The sequence below is a fragment of the Mustela erminea genome, chromosome 12 (genome assembly GCF_009829155.1).
Source record: "Mustela erminea isolate mMusErm1 chromosome 12, mMusErm1.Pri, whole genome shotgun sequence".
NCBI classification, from domain to species: domain Eukaryota; kingdom Metazoa; phylum Chordata; class Mammalia; order Carnivora; family Mustelidae; genus Mustela; species Mustela erminea.
Window position 1 is genome coordinate 80,300,942 of NC_045625.1, and position 15,978 is coordinate 80,316,919.

Sequence of the window (15,978 nt, forward strand, 5' to 3'; positions counted from 1 at the left end):
CCATGATGGCAATAATTTGCTAAAGGTGATTAGTGAATGCCCTTCTTTAGCACAGGTTCTCCAGTCTGCCTGTCTCCACCACCTCCTACTCTCTCCAAAATACTGAGGTCAATCATCAATATCACTTTTTCCCCTTATGTCTGCCCTACCTCATTCATTGACCTGACAACCACAGATACTTGCCCCTGTGACTCCTGGCGCCATCAAGGAAAGCTCATAAAATGGAGACAACCAGGCAGACAAAGTGGGGAAGATTCTCCAGAAAGAGGGAAAGCACAAATGTGTGAGAATGCCTGTCATGGCAAAGTGGGGTGTCTAAGAACCAACACCTAAGGATGATGCTGGAAAGATAAGGTGAGTCAAGACTGAGAAGAGCGTTGTTTGTGATACTAAGGAGTTTACCTATGAGGCGTGGTGGCAACTAGCAGAAATTCTTAGGCAGAAAAATTAAGCTATCATTTCTGGAATCTGAATTATTATGCAGTTGGCTGTGAAGCAGGTGGATTAGTGCAAGAGTCTGGAGGCATGGAGGCCAACCTAGAGACGCTTGCTAAATTCTAATTCTAAGGATAATAAGGCTCTGGACTGCTGGGCTTTTTCTTCATTTAAATCATATAGAGATCAGATATTCTTCCCATTCCTATCAAGTGGAAGATTTTAAAATGAGGACGTGATCAAATGACTTTATTCCAGTGACAAACGTGTGCTACAAGTGAGGAAATGGAACAAATATAAAAACTGGGTTTAGAAAAGTCAGAAAGAGTGTGCAGACACCGTTGGTTAACAACCCAACAGAGGTTGACTCCTTTCTGGCTACCAATTTTGCTTCGGTTATAAAGTGCTCAGCCTCCTCAGATGAAATCAAGACTGGCTTAAGTCAAGTATGACAATCCCATACCTCTCTTACAGTGATTAGTCCAGGGGTGTGCTGGTAATCTGTTTCTAGGCATTGAAACATACGAAGTTTGCTCAGGTCTTCTTGGAGATTTTCCTCCTGCTAGGAAAAGTTCATGTGGATAGAGTCTTTGCTCCCAAAACCCTTTATTCTTGTTTTTTGTCATTGCTATGTGACAACATAATGCTTATAGCAGCTACAGTCATCTTGTGCTTGTGAGGGAAAAAGGAGAATTGCACAGACATTCATTTGTTCACTCACTGAATATTTATTGAGCTCTTACTATTGCTGGATGTTCCAAGCTTTGGGGATACACTAGTAAATAAAACCGTCTTACACTGGATATTCAACCAGAGCATATTAGGAAGCAGAAGATACTAGTGTCACTATTGCTTAAGACACTGTAAATAAAATACTGTTACTTGCAGCTTGAAGTATTCTAAGTGAATAAAAGTGAAGAATAAAAGTGAAGTATTCTAAATGAATAAAAGTTTTATTATTACTAATAGTAAAAAGTGAAGGGTGGGGCACCTGGGTAGCTCAGTCGGTTGGGTGTCTGACACTTAAATTCCTGCTTGGGTCATGATCTTGGGGTTGTGGGATCAAGCCCCACATCAGGCTCCACACTCAGCAGAGAATTTGCTTCTCTCCCTCTCCTTTTTCCTCCCCCGCCCCGACCTCATGCACTCGAGTTCTCTTTCTCTCTCGCATGCACGTGCACTCTCTCTCTCTAAAATAAATCTTAAAAAAAAAAAAGAAGAAAAGTGGGGGCACCTAGCTGGCTCAAGTGGTAGAGCACATGACTCTTATCCTCAGGGTCCTAAGTTCAAGCCCCATGTTGGGTGCAGAGCCCACTTTTAAAAATCAATCAATCGGGGCACCTGGGTGGCTCAGTGGGTTAAGCCGCTGCCTTCGGCTCAGGTCACGATCTCAGGGCCCTGGGATCGAGTCCCACATCAGGCTCTCTGCTCAGCAGGGAGCCTGCTTCCTCCTTCTCTCTGCCTGCCTCTCTGCCTACTTGTGATCTCTCTCTGTCAAATAAATAAATAAAATCTTTAAAAAAAAATCAATCAATCAATCAATTTGTAAAAATGATTGAAATATCTAAGCTGAGCATAACTTCCTCAAATCCCCAACCCCACAGATTTATTTGCATGTGTCACTCAGTACGCAGGACTTATCCCCTACCTCACCCTCAAACACATACACAAAAACAAGGCACAGAGCATTTTCATGCTCATCAGGAATAGAGAAGAGAGTGATATGGAACAGAAGGATAAAAAGTATCTGCTATCCATCCCAACTCTCGGGGGCTACGTATAGAGAAGCAAGGATTATGAGTGAAAGCTAAAGCATAATGATGAAAGACTCTAAGACATGCTGTATACTAGGTACCAAATTGCTACTTAGAGAGAAGAGCAGGTCCCCAGTGTCTGCACAGCACAGGGTGACCCTGGCAGGAATCTCAGGGCAGTCGCGAGCAGATATGCCAGGAAGCAACATTCCCACTGAAGAGCCCAGCCCCAGCAGCTACGCTAAAGAACAACAATATGGCAGCTAGTGGCAATGGACTTGAGTAATGATACAAAATTAGGACATGTGTGGACTTAGTCCTGAGTACACTTGAGAATCTCATGACTTTGCCAAAAAACTGAAAATGAGCTGAGGTCCTCACACATGGTAGAGAGGGCTGTAAGGAAGCTCAGTTCAGGCCTTATTAATGTTTTTCATCCATGCCCACTGGTTGGTGAGCTGGTAATATTCAGGTTACATTGTGATATTAAAAAAAAAAAAAAGACTGTGGCTTCTCATTCCATCAATATTTTTTAATTTACCGATAGCTTTTTTTCTGTTCCTTAATTTAAAACTCCTTTCCTCACCCCCCAAAAACATATATTAGCTTATCAAATTTTAGATCTTGAGAATTTCGAAAGAATTTAATCTTTTCTTAGGGAAGGGAAATAAAAGTTTTTCATCCAAAAAGAGGGGACAAAGCAAATTTAATTAAGGAGGATGCTGTGAAACACACTGTTTCTTCATGGTCCAAGACCTTTATAGTTTATAGAATCAGAGATCCCTTTGAGAATTTGAGGACACTCTAGGCTTCTCCGCAGATAAGGTCCATTGGCATGGATACATCTGAAGCCTGTCCATTCCCTCCAATCTTGGATGCCAAGGGATACTAAGTTAAAAGCTTGCGTCAGGTCTCAGATTCTAGAACTTCTGTAGTTTCATCTGGGGTTAGAGTATAATGCCGCTGAAACAAAGTCCATGAATTTGGTCTACCTGCTGGCCAGTTAGCAGGGTATCCCTGAACCTTTTCAAAATCCATCACATGTAGATGATTCAATACTGATAAATTATTTTTCCAATAATTTTTCCTGACACAGGTAATAATTTCACACTCCATTGTGTCTGAGAGCCTCCTCTTCCAACACAACCGATCACCACTGTACCGAAGGGTTATAAGGACTGACACTTTGTACTTGTAAAAGAGTCCTAATGATAACTACCTAAATTAATAGGCACTTCAGCAAACACTTTAAAAACATTATCCCTTTCCATCTTTACAGGAGAATGAGATTATAAATGAATACTCCCATTTTACAGATAAGAAAACTGTAAGGTTAAGCGTCATGACCAAGGTCACCCAGGTAGTAAGTGGCAAAACACATAACTATCCCAGTTTTATGATCTACACGTTTATGTACACAAATTCATATATTGAAGTCCTAACTCCCAATGCGTTGGTATTAGGAGGTGGGCCTTTGGGGGGTAGTTGGGTTTGAATTAATTCATGAGGGGATAGTGCCCCCCCAATGGGGTTAGTGCTATTATAAGAGGAAGAAGACATAGCAGAGCTTTTTCCCTCCACTGAACAAGCATTTAGCAAGAAGGTGGCTGCTTGCAAGCCAGAAAGAGGGCCCTCATCAAAACTCAACCCTGCTGGCACTCTGATTTTGGACTTCCCTGCCTCCAGAACTATGAGAAACAAATGTTTGTTGTTTAAGGCCACCCAGTGTATGGTATTTTGTTACAGCAGCCTGAACTGACTAAGACACCCAGGCTGGCTGAACCCATGCCTTTGCTCCTATGCTTTTTGCATTCCAACTAGTAAACTTTGTAATCTAAGCCCCAGGTGTCAACCCCAAATTAAATGAGTTCATAAAAGCTCAGCATAAATACTCCTAAATCTCCTGAGATAATTTCAATTGAGTAAGACTGGCTTTTGAAAGACAATAAAATGTACTGGCATTGAAAAAAGAAAAAAAATGTCTTTTCACTTAATTGTTAGAATCCCCCAATCTATATCCTGCCCACATAATTCTCAACTAATAATAGCCTATTTCACTCAGTGTCAGCAGAGAATACAAAATGCTGTAATCCACATGCATGTTATTTTGCTGTGCATGCCTGCAAACTATAATTAGCAGATATCTTCTTCAAACATCAAGCCAAACATTTTTGAGTTTTTTCTTGCTTCCATAAAAATCAGGAGCAAACAGCTTAGAAAAAACATTTTTGTTAAAAAAATAATAAAAATAAAAGGGCAAGAAAAACAAACCCTGTTCATTCTTCTCTCACGATTTGACTTTGAATCTATCATCACATTTGCTAATTCTTTTGAAATCACATCTGAAATTGGTGTGACTTGAAGGACAGAATATAGCCATTATAATATGAACATCAAAGAAAACACATCAAAGAAAATGACAGCAAGGGAAGAGAACTAAAAACAGATTTTGAAATTGGACTTAAAGGCATCTTATTAAAGATCCTGGTGGTCTTGGCAAAAGTTGTTTACTGATGAATGTGGGAATAGCATACCTGCACCCAAGTCCTTGTCTTAGGCTACGCTTTTGGGGGAACACAAAAACTAAGAATGGTTACACCTGGGAATTAGGAATGGAGAAGGGGAGACATTCACTTTTTAAGCTTCTGTGCCTGTGTTACTTTTGTCTTTTGAGTGTTTCATATCATAAATAAGAACTCAGAGTACAGAATTGTTCTATATATAAATGATTCCTCCTAAACAAAGAAAACCAGGCTGATCATTCTTATGGCTTTGTGCCTGTAGAGAAAGTGACAGAGCTTTAAAATTAATTTTTTTAAAGCTCTTAAAAACTTTTTTCTGCTTCTGTTGTAGGATTTCTCTGCCTTTAGTGCCTGTGGTTCTTGGTCATGCCGCTTCAAAGAATAAAGAGGTAGACCAGATGAAGAATGGTCATCACAACTGAGCAAAGCAAAGTTTATTGAGCAAAAGAATAAAGTTCCCACAGAGGACAGGGGGCCCAAGAGGGCTGCCCTCAGAGTTTCTAAGTTGAGGGGTTTTTATGAGCTCTTTTGCAGAACTTTCTTAAGCAATCAGGATGTGATGAGTCCTGCCAATCAGGGCTTTGGTCACATATCTGTCTACTTATTATGTCACTGTCAACATGCTGATGGCCTTTTTTTGCTGACATCTGGGGACTTATGTCTCAACTGCCCCTTGCCCATGATATTGACAAATGTTTTGTGATTAACTGCCTTATTTTAGGACGTTTTGTAGAAGTCACTTCTGCAAAGGCTGCAAAGCAGAATGTTAGTGCGATCCTATCCGAGCTGCAAAACAGTATAATAATGGTGTTTTATTCTAGCTGTCCTGGTACCCTATTTTCTTGTTGGGAACCCTGGCCCTGACTACCTAATTTTGTCCAACTCATTCTTAACACTTCTACACATAAGTTTTCTCTTTTTTGCATATTTTCATTTAAATTCCAGTTAGTTAATATACAGTGTAATATTAGTTTCATGCGTAGAATTAATGATTCATCACTGACATACAACACCCAGTGCTCATCACAAGTGAAAAGCTCTTAAATTCTTGACCTGAGGTGAAGCTTTTGTGCTCAGGGCTGGATTCCTGAGCCCTGACTCATCTCAAGATTTTAGGTATCATTGTTCTCCCCTCCATACTTCGTCAAGCCTACAGTTTCTCCTCTTGTCCATCTTGACCTCTGTATTGTGCCCTCCTGGATTTAATTCCTTTCCCATTTAGTAAGAGTCCATGGGACTTTGTGTTACAACCATTGTATTTTGCCATCCTTTCTTATTCCCTTGTTTCTACATACCATTCATCCTCCAATTTCTAAACTGGATTAGTCCGAACATTTGCCTCCAGGATGCTGAGGACTGCTGGAGAAAATGATTTAATTTTCTTAATGATGTAGGAATGGAGCTGCTGCTGGTTATTGTACCCAGTCTCAGCAGACCTTCGCCGCTATTTAACAATGCTATACTGCATTGCCCTGTGCTGATTTCCCACTCCCCATCGCTCTCCCTAACACTCATACCCACGCTTCCACTGCGTGTCTTTGATCCAAGTTCCACAAAGAAGATGGAAATTGTTACATGTTAAATCCGCTTTTTTAAAAATTTAAAATAATCTATATCTGAACATGTCTTCAGGGAGCTAAAATGTATAATGTGTTTGCCAAGTGCTGGGTACTGCTCTAAATAATACGGTAGCTAACACTTACCGAGCATTTATTATGATGATGTATCACAGTAACTAGCATCTACGAAGCACTAAGTAAATGCTGGCTGTGCAATGATGGGCCCCAAAAGTCGACGTTATAGATACGGTGTCAGAAAGTAAAGTGATCAGTCCAACTCCAGAGCTTACACACTTAATCTCTACTTCTTCCCTTATGTTCTTTTAATAAACACTTTGGCCTATAATCCTTACAACATCACTAACTCTATAAACTTTTTCTTTGCACTATACAAGCAGATTCCAGGTTTGGGGGAGTGAGGAAGGTAAAATAGCTAGGAAAATTCTGAAAAAGATAAATGATAAAGGCAAATTAATGTTTATATAGTATATGAAATGACAGTATAAATCTCCAAGTACCTGAAACAGTTTGTAACAATGCCTGAACAGAAAGACCAACGGAACAAAATGAAGGTCCCAGAAATAGGCTGAGATACATATGGGAACTTAGAATAAGATAAAGGTGGCATTTAAATTCAGTGAGAGAAGATAGGTTATTCAGTAAATAACAATAGTACAATACAACTGGCTAACCATCTGGCAAAAGTAAAATTGGATTCCTTCCTTATTTCTTATAAGGAAACAAATCGCAGAGAGAAAAGAATTAAACCTTAACAAATGAAATTATAAATGTACTAGAAGAAAATAAAGGAAAATGTTTTGATAAGAGTAGAGTAGGTGTGACCTCACTAAGCAGGAAACAAAAGCTAGAAGATATTAAAAAGTCTACTGATATACTTAAAACATACAAATTAAAACATGAAAAAAATACCATAAAGGAAATTGGAAGTAACCAACCAGGAGAAATTCCTCAATACCTGAAGAGATCAAACCAATGAAAAATTCACATTCTGATGAAAAAATGATTGGATAACATAAAGACAGTTCACAGAACAAAAAATACAAATGGTCTTTAAAAACTAATGAAAAGATGAAAATAGTACCTAAAACGACACGGCAGTATGTTTCACCTATGGGTGTGGAGGGGGCATATTTATAGTATACTATACAGGAAAATGCTAGGAAGTAGCATTATTGCTAGGAGTGAGTTGGACAGTTAGATGGTCAGGGCCAGGATCCCCAACAAGAAAATATGGTACCAGGACAGCTAGAATAAAACAGCACTCTTATACTGTTTTGCAGCTCAGATAGGATTGCACTAATATTCTGCTTTGCAGCCTTTGCAGAAGTGACTTCTACAAAATGTCCTAAAATAAGGCAATTAATCACAAAACATTTGTCAATATCATGGGCAAGGGGCAGTTGAGACATAAGTCCTCAGATGTCAGCAAAAAAAGGCCATCAGCATGTTGAGATTAACCTAGTAAGTAGACAGATATGTGACCAAAGCCTTGATTGCTTAAGAAAGCTCTGCAAAAGAGTTCATAAAAACTCCTTAACTTAGAAACTCCAAGGACAACCCACTCAGGGGCCCCCTCCCTCTCCAGGAGCTTTGATACTACTGCTCAATAAACTTTGTGGTGCTGCCCACCACTTCCGTCTGGTCTATGTCTTTATTCTTTAAAGTAGCGTGACCAAGAATCGAGGGCACTAAAGGCAGAGAAATCCTGCAACATTACCACACATTTTTGGGGGAAGTGTGAGGCAATTTGATAACCATCCAAATTTAGATCCATCAGTTTTAGGAATATATCCTACTGGCTTGTTTACATAAACTTAAAATGATAGCCATTGCAGCATATTTATAGTAGAAACAGACCAAGACATAATTGAATGCCACTAGTAGGATTTTAGTTAGTGCATCATTTCCATGGGAAACTCTCCAGTCATTTAAAAGGGACAAAATAGGGGTGCCTGGGTGGTTCAGATCGAGCCCCAAATCAGGCTGCCTGCTCAGTGGGAAGCCTGCTTCTCCCTCTCTCACTCCCCCTGCTTGTGTTCCCTCTCTCACTGTATCTCTCTCTGTCAAATACATAAATAAAATCTTTAAAAAATTAAGAAATTACAAAATAAAAGGGATAAAACAAAATTATAATGACAGATATGGGAAGATCTCCTAAAACTATTTTATACAGAAACAAAAAAATCATAAAACAAACAACCAGAAACAATGAAATGTAATTTGTAGGCTTCAAGTTTAAAAACAAAAAAAAGCAGGAGTGTGTATATATGCATGCATGTATGCTTGTATATTTATATACAGTATCTCTTAAAGGGTATACAAGAGACTAATAACAATGGTTGCCTATAAAGAGATGGGCTCAAAGAGATGGGTTCCATTCCTTAGTAACAGACTCCAGACTTTAGCTAATTCCATGGCCAACTAGAATAAAGATGAGGTGTCCTAGCTTTCTTTGCAAACAAGTGTGGCTCAATTATGGCCAACATTGTGGCCATAAAAGGGGTTGTACTCTTCTCTCACTTCTTGCCAGACAGACCACCGACCTTCCCGGACCTGAAGCCACGTACTTGGAGCATGAGCGAAAAGCCCCATTTTTGACAATAGCACAGCAACAGAAAGAAATCAGGGTCCATGAAAATGGTGGCATCATCACACCAGCCTTGAACTCCCTGCCTCTGGGCTTCTGTTTTTGTGGGAGATAAATAAGTTTCTATCATGTTTAAACCACTGGTCTGTGAGAAGCTGTATCGTTCATAGCTGAAGGTAACTTACCTAACTGATTCAGGAGTTGGGGGGCCAGGTGACTCAGGAGCAGGAATGGAGGGTTGACTCCCATTACTGAGTCCCTTTTACAGGTTAGAAAGATATCAGAGTATGGACAGTACAGTGAAAAGTCTTTATAAAGGACTCGACTTTGTCTTCTCTCGATCGCCTCTACACTTTGAATCATTGTGGGGGCATCTTCATTCCTTTAAGATTATCACAGTTCCAGGGTATTTTATTTATTCAAGAAGCCTAAAAGCCCAAACAATTTCTTACTGAGTATTCTGGCTGTGAGAATCTATGAAAACAAGAGGTGGGTGTGCATGTGTGTGCCGCATGCAAAGAAAGGAGGAGAATATTCCTTTTAGCACACTTCAATCTCGGTTGGATTCTTCCTCTTTACAGATATTCTGAGGCTGAGGCTTTTTATACCATCATAAATTAAGTTGTTTGTTACTAGATCAATTCTTAACTGGAGTCATTCCAATGCCGTGCTAGAAGAAGTAGCTACTTTATTTAATTTAGGATGTGCTGGCATGACTTCCAAAGATCAACAAGAACCCAGGAACATTCTCAAGCAGACGGGAGGATACACAGCCACGAGGTCAATCATATTTTTGCTTTCAATTTTGATTTATGGATCTCGTGTTAGGAGAGTCAAAGGAAAGAAGGTAAATTTGGGACCGCCAACCAGGATGCCGGGTGATGTGGGAAACAAAGGCAGAAGAAAATGTAGATAAAGCTAATAAGTCCTTATAACCTGCAGCCCATTGACAAATACTTGAGGCGGGCAGAGAACTACCTTCTTCCAAGCAGCTCGCAACTGTCTTAGTGTTAATGCCTTGCTAGAGGGAAAAACAACCTTGGTTTGACAATAGCAAGGCCTCTGGTATCCCACGAGTCTTCTGTAGCAGACGAAAATCCCTTTGGAACTTCTCTTATCTCTACTTCCCCCAACCCCAAGGTCTCTAATCAGTTGCTCCTCACACTCTGGGGCAGCAACTCTTTCCGCCCACAGGTGCCGTCCCCGTGCTTTAACAAAACCACCATTTTGGACCACAGATGTCTCAAGAGTTCTTTCGTGGCCGTCGGCTCCGGACCCCACCGACATTCCAAAACTACATCATTGGGGAACAGGATGCCCATCACTTTTCCTGTGGGTGAGAATGAATTCCCTTTATATTTCTCATTACACACTACTGGTGTCCAATCCCGGCTGAGCGTTAGAGTCATCCTGAGGCACTTTTTAAAAATACAGATTCTTGGGGCGCCTGGGTGGCTCAGTGGGTTAATGCCTCTGCCTTCAGCTCGGGTCATGATCCCAAGGTCCTGGGATCGAGCCCCAGGTCAGGCTCTCCACTCCGTGGGGAGCCGACTTCCCTCTCTCTCTGCCTGCCTCTCTGCCTACTTGTGATCTGTCAAATAAATAAATAAAAATCTTAAAAAATAAATAAATAAAAATAAAAATACAGATTCTCTGGGCCCTGGGTGGTTCAGTTGGTGAAGCATGTGCCTTTGGCTCAGGTCATGATCTCGGGGTGGGGTAAGGGTTGGAATTGGGACCTTTGTCGTGGAGTCTGCTTTTCCCTCTTCCTCTGCCTCCCCCCTCAGAGTGTGTTCTCTCTCTCTCTCTCTCTCTGTCTCAAATAAAATAAATAAAATATTTTTAAAAAAAAATACAGACTCACAGACTCCATATGTCCAAAATTCTAGTTCGGTAGATCTGTTCAAGCCTAAATTTCAGTATTTTTTAAAAGTTGCTCTGGTGATTACAGCAGCTGAGTCCTGGTTCTACATTTACAAAGACCTGCCATGGAGCCATTCAATATCTTTAAATACTTCTCACGTGTGAATTACCTCATCAACACAGGGAAGTGCATTATTGGTGTCCTGACTACTGGCTAATGTACTCGATATATCATTACTATCGCCTTTTCCACCAACTCAGCAACACTGTGCTCACATCACTTTCCTGCTTTGCCTTTTTTTTTTCTAATTAATTACTACATTTGTCGTCTGTCCAGTATGCCCCTTGGGACTTTCTCTATCTATATTGTCTAAGAAGGCCTATTCAAACTAAATGGAGGTGGTGGTAGGCAGACAATAAACAAAAGAAAAAAGGACTTCTCATCAGTTCAATAGTGTCATGGCTTCTGGCACAGGGTCATTGTTTTATATCAGTCCAACAAAGTTCAAGAGATAACACTTGTCTACCGCCCCAGAAATACTCTTGCTGACCTAGACGAAGGCTGAAGCTGCTCCAGAGGGCCCCCCATCCTCTATCCTCCATTGACACCTAGAATTACAGTTCATTTTATGCCATACCATGGGCAGAGCTTTGCAAGGAGTCCAACTTTGCCAGTGAGGGGTTGTGGTCTCTAAAACATTTAAAACGATAATACAAATTATTAGAAGGCAGTTTATCTTTCATTATCACAACCAGCTGGTGATTCTAAACAAAGTTGGTGATAAAATATCCCTCCCTGAAAAAGTCTTTTTTGGAATCTAAATTCTATAAAAGTAATGATTCTCAAAATGTGGTCCTAGGTCACTTGCACAAGAATCATCTGGGAACTTGATAGGCAAATTCCTGGGACCCACACAAGACCAGTGAAATAACTTGGAAGCAATATTTGTTCACACACATTTTTAACGAAGCACCTGTATTTGAGTAATTGAAAGATTACCTTGTGATTCCTCAGATGGCTTGGGGATTCTGCCCTAGACACAAGAGAGGCAAATGTTTTAAGTACTTCCACTCACCGGGTATCCTGTTAATTTCAAACTTCCAGGTTCTATATTATACAGATAATAAATGCACGATGTGGGTCAAATTGAATTTATGTGCCCCCAAAAGATATGCTCAAGTTCTGATCCCTAGTATCTGTGAATGTGACCTTATTTGGAAATAGGGTCCTTATACATGTTTCCAAGTCAAGATAAAATCATACTGGATTAGAGTGGGCCCTAACCAATGACTTAGGTGTCCTTAGGAGAAAAAAAATTGAACACAGACACAAGGGAGAAGGTGAAGAAGAGAAAAATATGTCGCCCAACATTAGCCTCTTTAGCATAGGGATTACCTAGTGCAGGTTACTTTTAAGAAACAGAGACACAGGAAAAGTTCTGAAACTCAAGTGGGAGTTACTCTTTCCTAAGGGAAATTCACACTTTTGAGGGAAAACTCCATTTGTACATGTGTACGGGTGTCTTCTTCTCTGTGCCAGGAAGAGGAGGATGACCAAATCCCTAGAAACTCATCAGTGGAGAAGGCAAGAACTGAAATCTGCACAAACACTGAGACAGGGAAACTGAAGGACTCCGTAAAGATCTGCTTTTTGCTCCTCTTCCTGCTTCTACTCTTGCTAGGACCTGCATCCCCACCCTGCTTTACATATGCCTTGTAATGGAAATGGCATATGTCCTCCTTGTAAGGGACAAGGAGTTAATGATTTCTCTAGAATAGAATATATCTAAGGAAGGACCAGGTGAGAATGACCTGGTGAAGCTATCAAATGTGTATTCCAGACTAACAGCACTAGACATCTCAATACCAAGGCCCCCTGACTCTAAGGAATAACACCTGGGCTCTCCTCTTTGTTCTAACCAGTTCCTGAATGCCTGAGGGGACATGTACAACAGACCACCTTCTCCAGTTAAAAACCTGCAGGTCCTTAACAAAGACAAGACTCATGCTCCTTTCCTTTCTGAGTCTCCCAGATGCTCTGTCTGTATCTGTTCACTCTCTATCTTCAATAAACTCTGCTTTCACCTCCTGTTGGCTCACATTTGCTTTCCATTCTGTGAAGCCAAGAACACTCTTAGCTGATCCTCCAGGACCCCCCTTCTGGGTCCTGAGACCCCACTGCCCGCATCAAAACAATACCCTTGCTTTCTGTGTTTTCCTGGTTACCTCCCATAACTAGCCTCACTCCTACCCCCCAAATTTTTTGTCTTTAGTTATGTATAGTATTTAAGGAGGTGGCTTGGACTGTTTCTGGGATTTACTCAGTTTTCCTGAGGCTCTCTTATGTATATGTGTTATTACACTTCTGTTTGTTCTTTTTCTGCTAACTCTTTTATTAAGAGGTGTTTCAGCCAAGAACCTACAAGAGTAAAGGGAAAATTGTTTTCTTCCCTGACAAAGGCCACGTGCAGATAGAAGCAGAGTTTGAGGTGATACAGTTGCAAGCCAAAAATGCCATGGATTGCTGACCAGAAACAAAAAGAAAGGCAAGGAAGAATCCTCCTCTAGAGCCTTCAGAGAGAGAGGATGGCCCTGCCAACACCTTCATTTCAGACTTCAAACCTCCGGAATGGGAAAGGAATAAATTTGTGTGATTTTAATCACCCAGTTTGTAGTAATTTGTTATAGCAGGCCTAGAAAATGAGTACACATGTTAAATAAGAACTTCCAAAAGCCAGAAATAAATAATCTGTTCTAAATGAATGATAAGAACACTCCTGTATTATGATACCTTGGGGGATGTCTAATCATGTTCCTGGGGTCATACATACCAATTTGCCTGTAAACCAAAGACTCTAGCAGCATTTCTATTAGGCCGTAAAACAAATTCAGTAAAAAGTAGCAGAATGTGCCACCCCCGAATATGCCTCTTTGGCATAGGGATTATTTTGAGATGATTATTTTGAGAAATTGCAGGCACAGAAGCTCTGAAAAGAGAATCGAAATCACCCTTTTTAATGAAATTTACATTTATAAAGAAAATCTCTGTTTGTGTCTCCATGGGTGTCTCCTTCCCTGTAGCAGGAAGAGAATGACTAAATCATAAGAAACTCAACAATGTAGAAGGTACTTAAATCTGTGTAAAAAACCTGACCCTTGTTTACTCTGCTTTTCCTATTAACCTCCTATTGTAGACCTCCCCACTCCACACACCCATCTTCCTTTTGTCATTAGCCGAAGAATGTATTTAAGGGGGTAGTTTGGGCCATCTTGGGAGTTTCCAGATATCCAGTTTCCCTGGATAGCTGCAATGTACACATGAGATATACAAGCTAATATATCTGTGTGTTAGTTTTCTCTTGTTAATTTGTCTTTTCTTACAGGGGTCTCAGCCAAGGACTCAGAAGCATACAGGGAATATTTTTTCCTCCCCTATAGCAGGAAATGGTATATTTTCATGTTACTTCTCCATAGAGAGTATTTTTTTTTAAAGGGAAAGTGAGGGAGAGAGAGATAGAGAATCTTAAGTAGGCTCCACCACCAGTGTGGAGCCTGATGCAGGGCTTGACCTCACAACCCTGAGATCATGATCTGGGCCCAAATTAAAAGTTGGAGGCTTAAGCAACTGAGCTTAAGCAACTGAGGTACCCCTCTATGGAGAGTATCTCTGTGATGAAGTTGATTATGGGACTAATACCTCCTGCCTAATCAGCCTAATGATGATGATTTTTTAGCCTAGCAGTTACTTCCAAAGGAAAATTTTTAAAAATCTATTAACTAGGGTGCAATAGGAAGTTACTTAAATCAGAGGTCTGAAAGCTAATCAGGAGAAGGAAAGAGTGAGACAGGAAAAAAAGAAGGGAAGCAATGTTGTTTTTTACAGTTCCACTGAAGGAGATCCCCAGTTAGGTGTTTCACCAAATAGCCCCTTACGTGAGCCAGATTGAAGCTGAGAACCTGTGCAAAAGCCCCCTGAGTTATCCTGAAGTTATCTTTAGCTCATTATGATACTAAGATTTCCTCCTACAGGTGGGGTTTTCCACTATGTTTTTGAACATACAATGTATGCATTAGCATGTTGATATGCTAGGCATGCACAATTAAACCAAGATGCCTAAGTAATAAAATATTCATAAGTCCCTTAATGTATATGCAAGTTCCCTGCCTCCACTGCATAATACACTGAAGAAAAGCTTCCCGTACTAACCCCATGGGGAGAAAGTGTTTGAGAGCTAGATCCCCATCTCCTTACTTGCTGCAAGTAATAAAAACCATTTGCTCAAACTAAAAGGAATAGGGCTGATTTATTGGCTGATGCACCCAAGAAGTGAACCCTTTGCATCTAGTGAAAACCCACTTTCTGATATACATTAAAAAAATAAATATTCATATCTCTATAAATTATTATAGTATTGACCCCAGGATATATGTTGTATAATCTTCAACAACAACAAAACACTCCAAAACATAGTTACTTAAGACAATTATTTATCATTTCTCATGATTCTGTGGGATAGGGATTTAGGCAGGGCTCTGCTGGATAGTTCTTCTGTTTAAAGATAAACCGAGGCATGTTAAAATTTTAAAGACTTTGAGCAAAGACTGATTCAAAGTGTGGAGCATCCAATCTAGTGGATAAAAGGGAGCTCCAAGGAGCTATAGAAAATAAAGGGTTTTATAGGCAGAAGAGAGTAGGAACAAGGAAGTCCTAGTAGGCAATAAAGCTGATTAGTTACTACAAAGCTATTTTTCCTTTAGGGCATGGCATGGGTCTACCAGCCAGATTACCTGACTAGTGCTGATCAGTGATTCCTGAATCTCCGGTTTAAGATTCCATTTCTCTCTTTTTTGTTGTTGTTGTTTCAAGTTTTTATTTAATTTGTAGTTAGTTACCATAAGATTCCATTTCTGAGAGAACCAAAAGCTAAGTCTTGATTTGGTAATATAAAGCCTAGCATAAGCAACTTGATTTGGGGCCTATTATCTTGCTTTTAACAGTTCCATGTGGGTTTCTGACTCAACTATATTCATCTATAGTTGAGCTGGGTCCAAATGTCAATAAATTATTACTTCATATATATGTTATCATATAATATACTATATATATATAATTATATGTTTTTTAAAAGATGAGATAAAATGCTTTTTAAATGGCTAGTTATAGGAAGAGGGAGGGAACATGGGAGAGAGGACAGCAATAGAAAACTTCTACAAATACATCTTGTTTTGCGTGTTTG